The 9359-nt window shown below is 43.9% G+C and overlaps 1 non-coding gene across 1 annotated transcript; it reads left to right on the top strand.

Moving 5' to 3' along the window:
- Positions 1–7753: 7753 nt before the first annotated feature.
- Positions 7754–7835, top strand: TRNAL-AAG (transfer RNA leucine (anticodon AAG)). Its single transcript has one exon. It is a non-coding gene; the product is annotated as a tRNA-Leu (tRNA).
- The last annotated feature ends 1524 nt before the right edge of the window (positions 7836–9359 follow it).

Below are 9359 nucleotides of genomic sequence, written 5' to 3'. Positions count from 1 at the left end.
AACAATGATTTTGTCCGGTTACTTCTAACGCCCACTGACTCCAAAAATCTCATGATGGGTTAAAGCATTTATAGTAAAGACCGCAATGATAACATGACCAGACAGCATAGTCACAGTCTTTTTCATCCTGAAGATTAAATACATGTGGAAACAATACATATAACTGACAGTTTTGGAGTTCATACCTGAGAGGTGAAAAATTTGCATCTATAAAGTGGCAGCTGAGACTGAGACAGATTAGGACACTAAGAAATACATTAGAGGTGCTTACGTCTGAGGAATGAGATGATCAGGTAAAGATTATAATGGAAAACCAAGAATTATGCATAATTGCCAGTCTAATATGAAGAGTCGCTGGACATCTGGAATTGTTTGGCTCTGTTATCTCCCTCTGACTGACACAAAAGCTATTAATCATAATGTTGTCTTAATTAAAATAATAATCTCCACATGCTTCAGGTTAGATTGTGAAGGCACTGAGAAGCTGCTTAGCAGCTTGGCAGGAGGGGTTTTAGGAACATAGAAGGGAAATGTCCTAGATTTTCTTTAAAAATAGCTATGTGTAATCACCAGAATACTACTGTTGGGAGAAACGTCTCACAAGATTTAGGTGCTGACTGGTCTTTTACATTGTGGTACTGTTAAAACGTATTACTGTCTACCATCTAATAGGGAGCCCTGGTCTCAACTTTAATAGCCTTGGTGTCATTATGAGTTGCTTGTACAGTGAAGGTATGACATTTAGAAGGAGATGCAGTCCTTTTCATTTTCTGTGCAACTGCTGGCAACTCTGGAAACTGCTGCCGTAAGGAGATACCACAGTGTGCTGATACCATTATTACAAAAAAAGCCATGCCTTCATTCCTTCCTGAAGGACTTTGTAAGTTTATTTAATAGTAAAAGTACTCTCTATTTGATGAGACACAGCTGTGATTCCAGACACCTAGGCTATGTCCCTTCCATTTTGGCTAAAGGGATGGATTTCTACCAACAGCCCAGTACCTCATTTGCTGCCAGATTATCTATGGCATAATTTGGTATATTTTATGGTCTTTAATTAATGACAACAACAATGCTATTTTCAAATGCTTTATAAGGAACTGAAATATAATATGTCCACAGCTAAGCAAAAGTAGAGGAGATGCCTTTAGAAGCATCTGTGGAGGCTGGAAAAGACAAGAAGGTAGAAGATATCAAAAATAAGAGCCAGGCTGGGAAGTGTGGGAGAGGAAGGGAGGGAGGACAGGAATGGGACAGTGCCCCAGGGTCTGTGTCAGACAATAACGAAAAATAAAGATGTCTCCAGTGACACGATTATTTGAATTTTAAAATAGGATCTCTGTAGGAATTACGTAAGGAGATGCTGAGGAAAGAAGTGGAGACGAGTTAAAGATGAAAGGAATTGTTTAGGATGTCTCTACCTTTGCATGCCATGAGCAGTAGAAGGAAAGTTAGCACAAGTTTGCTGCAATTTTAATCACCAAGTGTTCTGTCAGTCAGCCACATTTTAAGATCAAGTTCCTGTAAAAGAAGGTATTTAAGCCTGTATGAGGGTACTATTGCACATTCACAGGAACAATTCCAGTGATTCCTGCAAAGACAGCTCAATGTTTGAAATATGAAGTGGTTCAGCAGGAAGGTCAGATTTCTTTGATTGACTTGGCATATAGATACGGGAAGAAAGTTACCTGTGATTTGGAGAAATCACCAGGAAGTCACCAGCAAAGTTTAAGTTGACAAGCAAGTAAGCAAGTATTCTTTATTGAGGCACTGGGAGACACGGGGGATAATTCCTCCTAGTGTGTCTCATCCAAGCATCAACCAGGCTGTGATTGTATTGTCCTTAAAGCATACATATCCATTAGATTACGTGCATATTCATTGAGTTACTTATACATTACATCGTACTTCTAGAATTCCTCCTGCATATGACTAAAATGTGCTAGTGAGCTTTGGGTCCACTGGTGGTTATTTCTTATCATCCAGTCTGGAAGCTCTGCTCTGGCTGGCCCGGCAGTGGCCAGTGTTGGCACCCAGACAGAGCAGACGAGAGGGGAGGCTGCAGTGCAGAGCTCGGAGCGTAGAGGGTGCCTGCACTGGTCTGGTGAGGGGAGCGTGCACGATGGGCAGGGCTGCACTCGGTGCTCCCTGGTGGAGGTCCTCCTGCAGCAGGTGGCTGAGCTGTGGGATGCTATTAGCGGGCTTCGAGATGTCAGGGTAGCTGAAAGGAAGCAGGGCTGCTTGCTCCAGCCCCATACTGTGCAGGGGCCTCAAACTTCCCCTCCAGCTCATGAAGGAAAGAAGGAGGCCACCAACCCAGGAAGCTGGGAATTAGTGACAAAGAAAAATAACAAAAGAAGGAGGAAAAGGACAATTAAAAGCAAGGGGCTTCCTCCTAAATCTGTTGTCCCCACGCAGAACCGCTTTGCTGTCCTACAGGAGACTAACGAGGAAACACACTTGCACCACAAACAACCGGATTATGCACAGGTAAAGATCTGTACTGGCGCTACAAAGAAAAAGCGACGGGTCGCAGTAATAGGGGACTCTACTTTGAAAAGGACGGAAGCACTCGTCCGTCGGCCTGACCCCACATCGAGGGAGGTGTGCTGCCTACTGGGGGGCACGGATCAGGGATGTTACAGAGAGGCTGCCTGCTCTAGTAAGTTCCATGGACTATTACCCACTCCTGGTGATCCATATGGGTGCTAGGGATATAGATAGTAGTAGACTGGGGACCATAAAGAAAGACTACGGAGCCCTGGGAGAGGTGGTTAGGGGCTCCAGTACTCAGATAGTCTTTTTGTCAATTCTCCAGGACACAGGGGAGGACCAAGAAAAAGCTAGGAGGATTGGCCAGGTTAATAAATGGTTAAAAAGGTGGTGTCATAGTCAGGGGTTTGGGTGTCTTGAACATAACTGAAGTTAGTAAGCCAGGTCTACTGGAGGCTGGTGGAGCTGCTCTGGTAAAGGGGAAGAACAGTTTTGGTAGGAGGCTTGCCAGACTGGTCAAGGAGGCTTTAAACTACATGTGCTGGGGGAGGGGGGCATCATTCCATTCCAACACACCCAGTCAGTTGCCAACACCTATAATAAATGCTCGGAACAATGTACATACATTCCAGCTGCTCCAGCCAAGGAGCCAGCTTCAATTGGAGCTCGACTCAGATGCCTCTATACAAACACCCTTAGCATAGGGAACAAACAAGAGGAATTAGAGATGTGTGCATATCTACGGGGGTATGATATAATAGGCATCACAGAAACATGGTGGGATGGCTCCTATGGCTGGATTGTTGGAATGGAAGGTTACAGGTTCTTTAGAAAAGACAGGCCCGGCAGGCAGGGAGGGGGAGTTGCCCTTTATGTTAGGGATAGGCTGGAGAGTATGGAACTCTGTCTGGGGACAGGTGAGCAGTTTACAGAGAGTTTGTGGGTCAGGGTTAAAGGGAAAATAGCCGCGGGAGACATTACTGTGGGGATCTGTTACAGACCGCCTGATCAAGGAGAACCTGTGGGTGAAGCACTCTACAGACAGATAGAAAAAGCCTCACGCTCACAGGCCCTTGTTCTCATGGGGGATTTCAACCACCCTGACATCTGTTGGAACGATGGCACTGCACGGCACAAGCAATCCAGGAGGTTTCTCAATTGTGTGGAAGACAACTTCCTTCTGCAAGTAATAGAGGAGCCGACAAGGAGAGGTGCCATGCTTGACCTTGTGCTCACCAACAGGGAAGGGCTTGTTGAGAATGTGGTACTCTAGGGCAGCCTTGGATACAGCGATCACGAGATGGTGGAATTTGAGATCCCCAGGAGAGTGAGAAGAGCGTGTAGCAAGCTCACTGCCCTGGACTTCAAAAGAGCAGACTTTGGCCTCTTCAGGAGCCTGCTTAGTAAGGTTCCATGGGATATAGCCCTGGAGGGCAGGGGGGCCCAAGACAGTTGGATGATATTCAAGGATCACCTGCTACAAGCTCAGGAGTGCTGCATCCCAACTAGAAGGAAGTGCAGCAGAAGGGCCTCCTTGGATGGATAAGGAGCTGCTGAGGAAAATTCAAAGGAAAAAGGAGGCTTATAGAAAATGGAAGCAAGGACAGGCGTCCTGAGTAGAGTACAGGGATGTTGTTGGGGAAGCTAGGGACCAGGTTAGGAAGGCTAAGGCCCAGTTAGAATTAAACCTAGCCAGGGATGTTAAGGATAACAGGAAGGGATTCTACAGGTATGTAGCAAACAAAAAACAGACTAGGGACAACACAGGCCCCCTGAGGAAGCTCTCGGGAGACCTGGCTACACAGGATTTCCAGAAGGCTGAGGTTCTGAATGACTTCTTTGCCTCGGTCTTCACTGGCAAAGGCTCTGACTGCACCACCCAGTTCTTAGAAGGTAGACGCAGAGACTGTGAGAATGAAGACCTTGGGCCCACTGTAGGAGAGGTTCTGGTTCGAGACCATCCTAAAAATCTGAACACACACAAGTCCGTGGGACCCGATGGAATCTATCCGCGGGTCCTGAAGGAGCTGGCGAATGAAGTTGCTAAGCCACTGGCCATCATAGTTCAAAAATCATGACACTCAGGTGTAATTCCAATGACTGGGAAAAGGGAAATATAACCCCCATTTTCTAGAAGGAGAAAATGGAAGACCCGGGGAATTACAGACCAGTCAGTCTCACCTCTGTGCCTGGTAAAATCTTGGAGCAGACTCTCCTGGACAGCATGCTAAGGCACATGAAAAACAACAAGGTGCTTGGTGACAGCCAGCATGGCTTCACTAAGGGGAAATCCTGCCTGACCAATTTGGTGGCCTTCTATGATGGGGCTACAGAATTGATGGACAAGGGTAGAGCAGTTGATGTCATCTACCTGGACTTGCGCAAAGCGTTTGACACTGTCCCACACCACATCCTTCTCTCTAAATTGGAGAGATATCAATTTGATGGATGGACCACTCGGTGGACAAAGAAGTGGCTGAATGGCCTCACACAAAGAGTTGTGATCAATGGCTCGATGTCAGGCTGGAGACCGGTAACGAGTGGTGTCCCTCAGGGATCAGTGTTGGGACCGGTCTTGTTTAACATCTTCATCGCTGACAGGGACAGTGGGATTGAGTGCGCCCTCAGCAAGTTTGCCAATGACACCAAGCTTTGTGGTCCGGTTGATATGCTGGAGGGAAGGGATGCCATCCAGAGGGACCTTGACACGCTTGTAAGGTGGGCTGATGCCAACCTTATGAAGTTCAACCATGACAAGTGCAAGGTCCTACACCTGAGTCGGAGCAATCCCAGGCACAGCTACAGGTTGGGCAAAGAAGAGATTCAGAGCGGTGCTGCGGAGAAGGACTTGGGGGTGCTGGTCAATGAGAAAATGAACATGGGCCAGCAGTGTGCGCTCGCAGCCCAGAAAGCCAACCGTATCCTGGGCTGCATCAAAAGGAACAGACCAGCAGGTTGAAAGAGGTGATCCTGCCCCTCTACTCTGGTCTTGTGAGACCTCACCTGGAGTATTGTGTGCAGTTCTGGGGTCCTCAACATAAAAAGGACATGGAAGTGTTGGAACAAGTCCAGAGGAGGGCCACGAGGATGATCAGGGGACTGGAGCACCTCCCTTATGAAGATAGGCTGAGGAAGTTGGGGCTGTTCAGCCTGGAGAAGAGAAGGCTGCACGGAGACCTCATAGCAGCCTTCCAGTGTCTGAAGGGGGCCTATAGGGATGCTGGGGAGGTTTTCTTCGTCAGGGACTCTAGTGACAGGACAAGGGGTAATGGTTTAAAACTTAAACAGGGGAAGTTTAGATTGGATATAAGGAGGAAATTCTTTCCTGTTAGGGTGGTGAGGCACTGGAATCGGTTGCCCAGGGAGGTTGTGAGTGCTCCATCCCTGGCAGTGTTCACGGCCAAGTTGGATGAAGCCTTGTGTTGGATGGTTTATTGTGAGGCGTCCCTGTCTATGGCAGGGGGGTTGGAACTAGATGATCTTGAGGTCCTTTCCAACCCTAACTCTTCTATGATTCCAGGATTCTACGATCCTCTTTGTCACTTCATTTTAGGATCATTGTCATGTCAGTAACCACCAGGCTGTTTCTGGCCAGTTCTTGCACAATACTTATCTTAGCCTATTACTTATCACTCTCTGTCTCTCTCTCTCTCTCTCACACACACACACAAAACTTGATCAAAGTAAATTTTGAAAGCATAAAATTCTCTGTATTTTGTGCAGTTCTATATATTTTACTGTAATCAGTATCTTTCCCATGGCACTAGCAATTAAAGGAACACACAAATAGAATTAAAATTTCCCCCCCAATTTTACTATTTAAATAGAAATCTCTGAGTGCACTGAAACTTTGGATTGCCAACAACACTCTTTCCAAGAACTCTGTGTAGTAAAATCATGAAGAGCAGAAAAAAAAAAAGTTTTTCTTGCAAATGTTTATATCAAAATTATATTTCTAGAAAATAAAATTTCTTTAAAAATAGAATTAAAATACTTTTTGATGGGTGTTCTGATTCACAAGAAGTGAAATAATTCTGGACTTTCTAGGAAAAGAACTAAGAAATCATACTGCAATGATTGATTTGGCAAGACTGCAGTGGGCAGACAATTTGCAAGAGAAAGAATTGCAGTAAGATTAAAAGAGATATAATGATCTTTAGCTCCATGTAGAGGAAGTAGCAAGTAGGAAGATGTTTTTACCTCTTCCTACAGGTATAGAAACAAACTTAATAGAAACAGACTTATAGGGGAATACTACACAAATACTAGAGTACTGCAGTTCTAATGACATATTTTACAATGGATGGAAATGCTGAAAAATTATGGAATGTCAGAGATCTTCAGAGACACAAAAAATAGTTAATGTTAACTGAAAGCCTTTAAGAGAGCTATGTACTTATTAAAAAAAAAAGGATTGACGTGTTGTTTAATCACAGCTTCTAACTGACTTTGCAGGGAGAAAGTAGAGGACATTAAAGAACTTTTTAATCTATCAACAAACAATAATATGGGAACAAAAGATGTAAGAATTCAGACAGCCAAAGTGAAATTCCTTATCAGACACATACTTTTTGTGTGTAGGATGAATATCTACTAAAGCAAAGCCTGAAGGCAAGGGTACATTCCCCATATCTCAATGTCAACAGTCAAACTAAGTGCTTCTGTGGAAAATCCCTGTCAGTGGGTCAAAGCTGTGGCCTTGAAATTAAAATGAGCCTACATGATCAGTCGTAATCACTTCTGTCCTTAAAAACAATCCATCCCTATCATTTGCAGTTCTACCTTACCTTATACAATACTATTTTCTTCCTTTACATTTTGTTTATTCATAGATTTAGATTAAGTGTAAGAAAGAAGTATTCTACTGCGAGAGTGGTGAGGCACTGGGATAGGTTGCTGCTAGAGTACGATACACACTGCAGCGACTGTATTTGCATGAAAGAACACGTTTCACTGCCCAAGACTCACTATGCTTCAAACATATGAAAATAGAAAGTTGAATGCAAAGTCAGCACTCATTCCTCCCAAAATTATACCATCACCCTTTCTTTACGTGGGAAGGGGTCACAGGTTCATATGCAAGGAGACATTTGTAGAACTTTCCAGCTGATATTCCCTGACAGCGGATGAGGGGACCAGAAATATGTGGTCCACTGCAGGGAGCAGCTGCCTCTTACTGTAGGAAGAGACATTTAAAACATCCTGTAACAAGCTGAATTGTGGTTGGGGGATACAGCTGGTGGAAATTGGATACTATCAAGGTAGTATGGCCAAGTGGTCTAAGGCGCTGGATTAAGGCTCCAGACTCTTCAGAGGTGTGGGTTCAAATCCCACCACTGCTAGGAATGTTTTCGAGGACATAGTAATAGCGGGTGCAAATATAAACTGGGAGTGGAGTGTCTGAGAATGCTCAGAAACTTGCGGAGATGGATCTGGGGGTTGACAGTAAGCTCAACAGGGGTCAGCAGTGTACCCTGGGGCCAAGAGGGTTAACTGCAACGTGGGCTGCAACAAACTCAGTGTAACAGTCAAAACAAGTAATTATCCCAGTTTATTCACATTGTGTGGCTTGAGAGAAGGAGCCTGAGGGGACACCTCATTGCTTTCTACAGTTTGCTGAAGAGGGGAAGTGGAGAGGGAGGTAGTGATCTCTTTTCTCCAGTATGCAGTAATAAGACGCCTGGGAAAGGTTCAAAGATGTGCCAGGGGAGGTTTAGCCTGGACATTAAGAAGTATTTCTTTACAGAAAGGGTGGTCTAACACTGAAACAGGGTCCTTCTCTTCCCTTCCCTTCCCTTCCCTTCCCTTCCCTTCCCTTCCCTTCCCTTCCCTTCCCTTCCCTTCCCTTCCCTTCCCTTCCCTTCCCTTCCCTTCCCTAATTTTGAAGCAAACCCATCACCTCAGGCTTACTATCAACTTCCAAATGCAGATGTCACAAGGGAAGAATGGGGTTGATTGAAGAATGGGGTTGTAAATAAGTAACTTCAAGGCTTTGTTAGCAACTCTCTCTCTCACTTGATAAAGTTTCAACTCCCTCAGAGATTTCTATTTAAATAGTAAAACTGGGGGGGAAATTTTAATTTTATTTGTGTGTTCCTTTAATTGCTAGTGCCATGGGAAAGATACTGATTACAGTAAAGTATATAGAACTGCACAAAATACAGAGGATTTTATGCTTTCAAAATTTTCTTTGATCATCTCAAGTATTTTGCAGCATTGTTTTTATCTTGAATTGTCTTGACTGCCAATACATCATTGGTTTTATGTTCTTAGAGTAACAAGAATGAAGAAGCTCAGAAATGGCATTTGAATTCCAATTGGTGTTTCTTCCAATACTATTCAGTACAAGTAGCTGAAACAGAATATTGTATTTTTATATACTCGGTAGCATTTCTTTCAAGGGGCAAATATCTATTCACTTATTATTGTGTAGGTTATAAATTGTAACCTGCATTTTTGCTATCAAAATGCACAGCTAGTGCTATTTAACTGTAAAGAAATATATCCTTAGGCAACGAAGGCATCTAGTCAGAAACTACTAGATGAATTTAACCAAGAAGAGAACGTTCCCATATTGATGTAGGGCATAAATTTTCGAGTCTGTGACAATGGTCCCCATTTATTAACATTTTCTCTTTATATTGAAATGCCTGACCTTGCTTCAGTAGTTTTATGGCTAGCAAGATTCCTGGAAGTTCAATTTTTCCCTCTAGAAAAAGAAAGCAGCTATGTTGATGGGAATAAATACAAGTCACATGTAATGTTTCTGGACTTTTTTCAGATGTATCAAAAAGATGAATACCTCTATAGCATAACAATTCAGTTAATAAAAAGACCAATTGTCATGAAAGTGGGGAAAGGAAATG

This window comes from Lathamus discolor, chromosome 1, assembly GCF_037157495.1.
Source record: "Lathamus discolor isolate bLatDis1 chromosome 1, bLatDis1.hap1, whole genome shotgun sequence".
NCBI classification, from domain to species: domain Eukaryota; kingdom Metazoa; phylum Chordata; class Aves; order Psittaciformes; family Psittacidae; genus Lathamus; species Lathamus discolor.
This window is presented reverse-complemented; position numbering and strand designations above follow the sequence as displayed.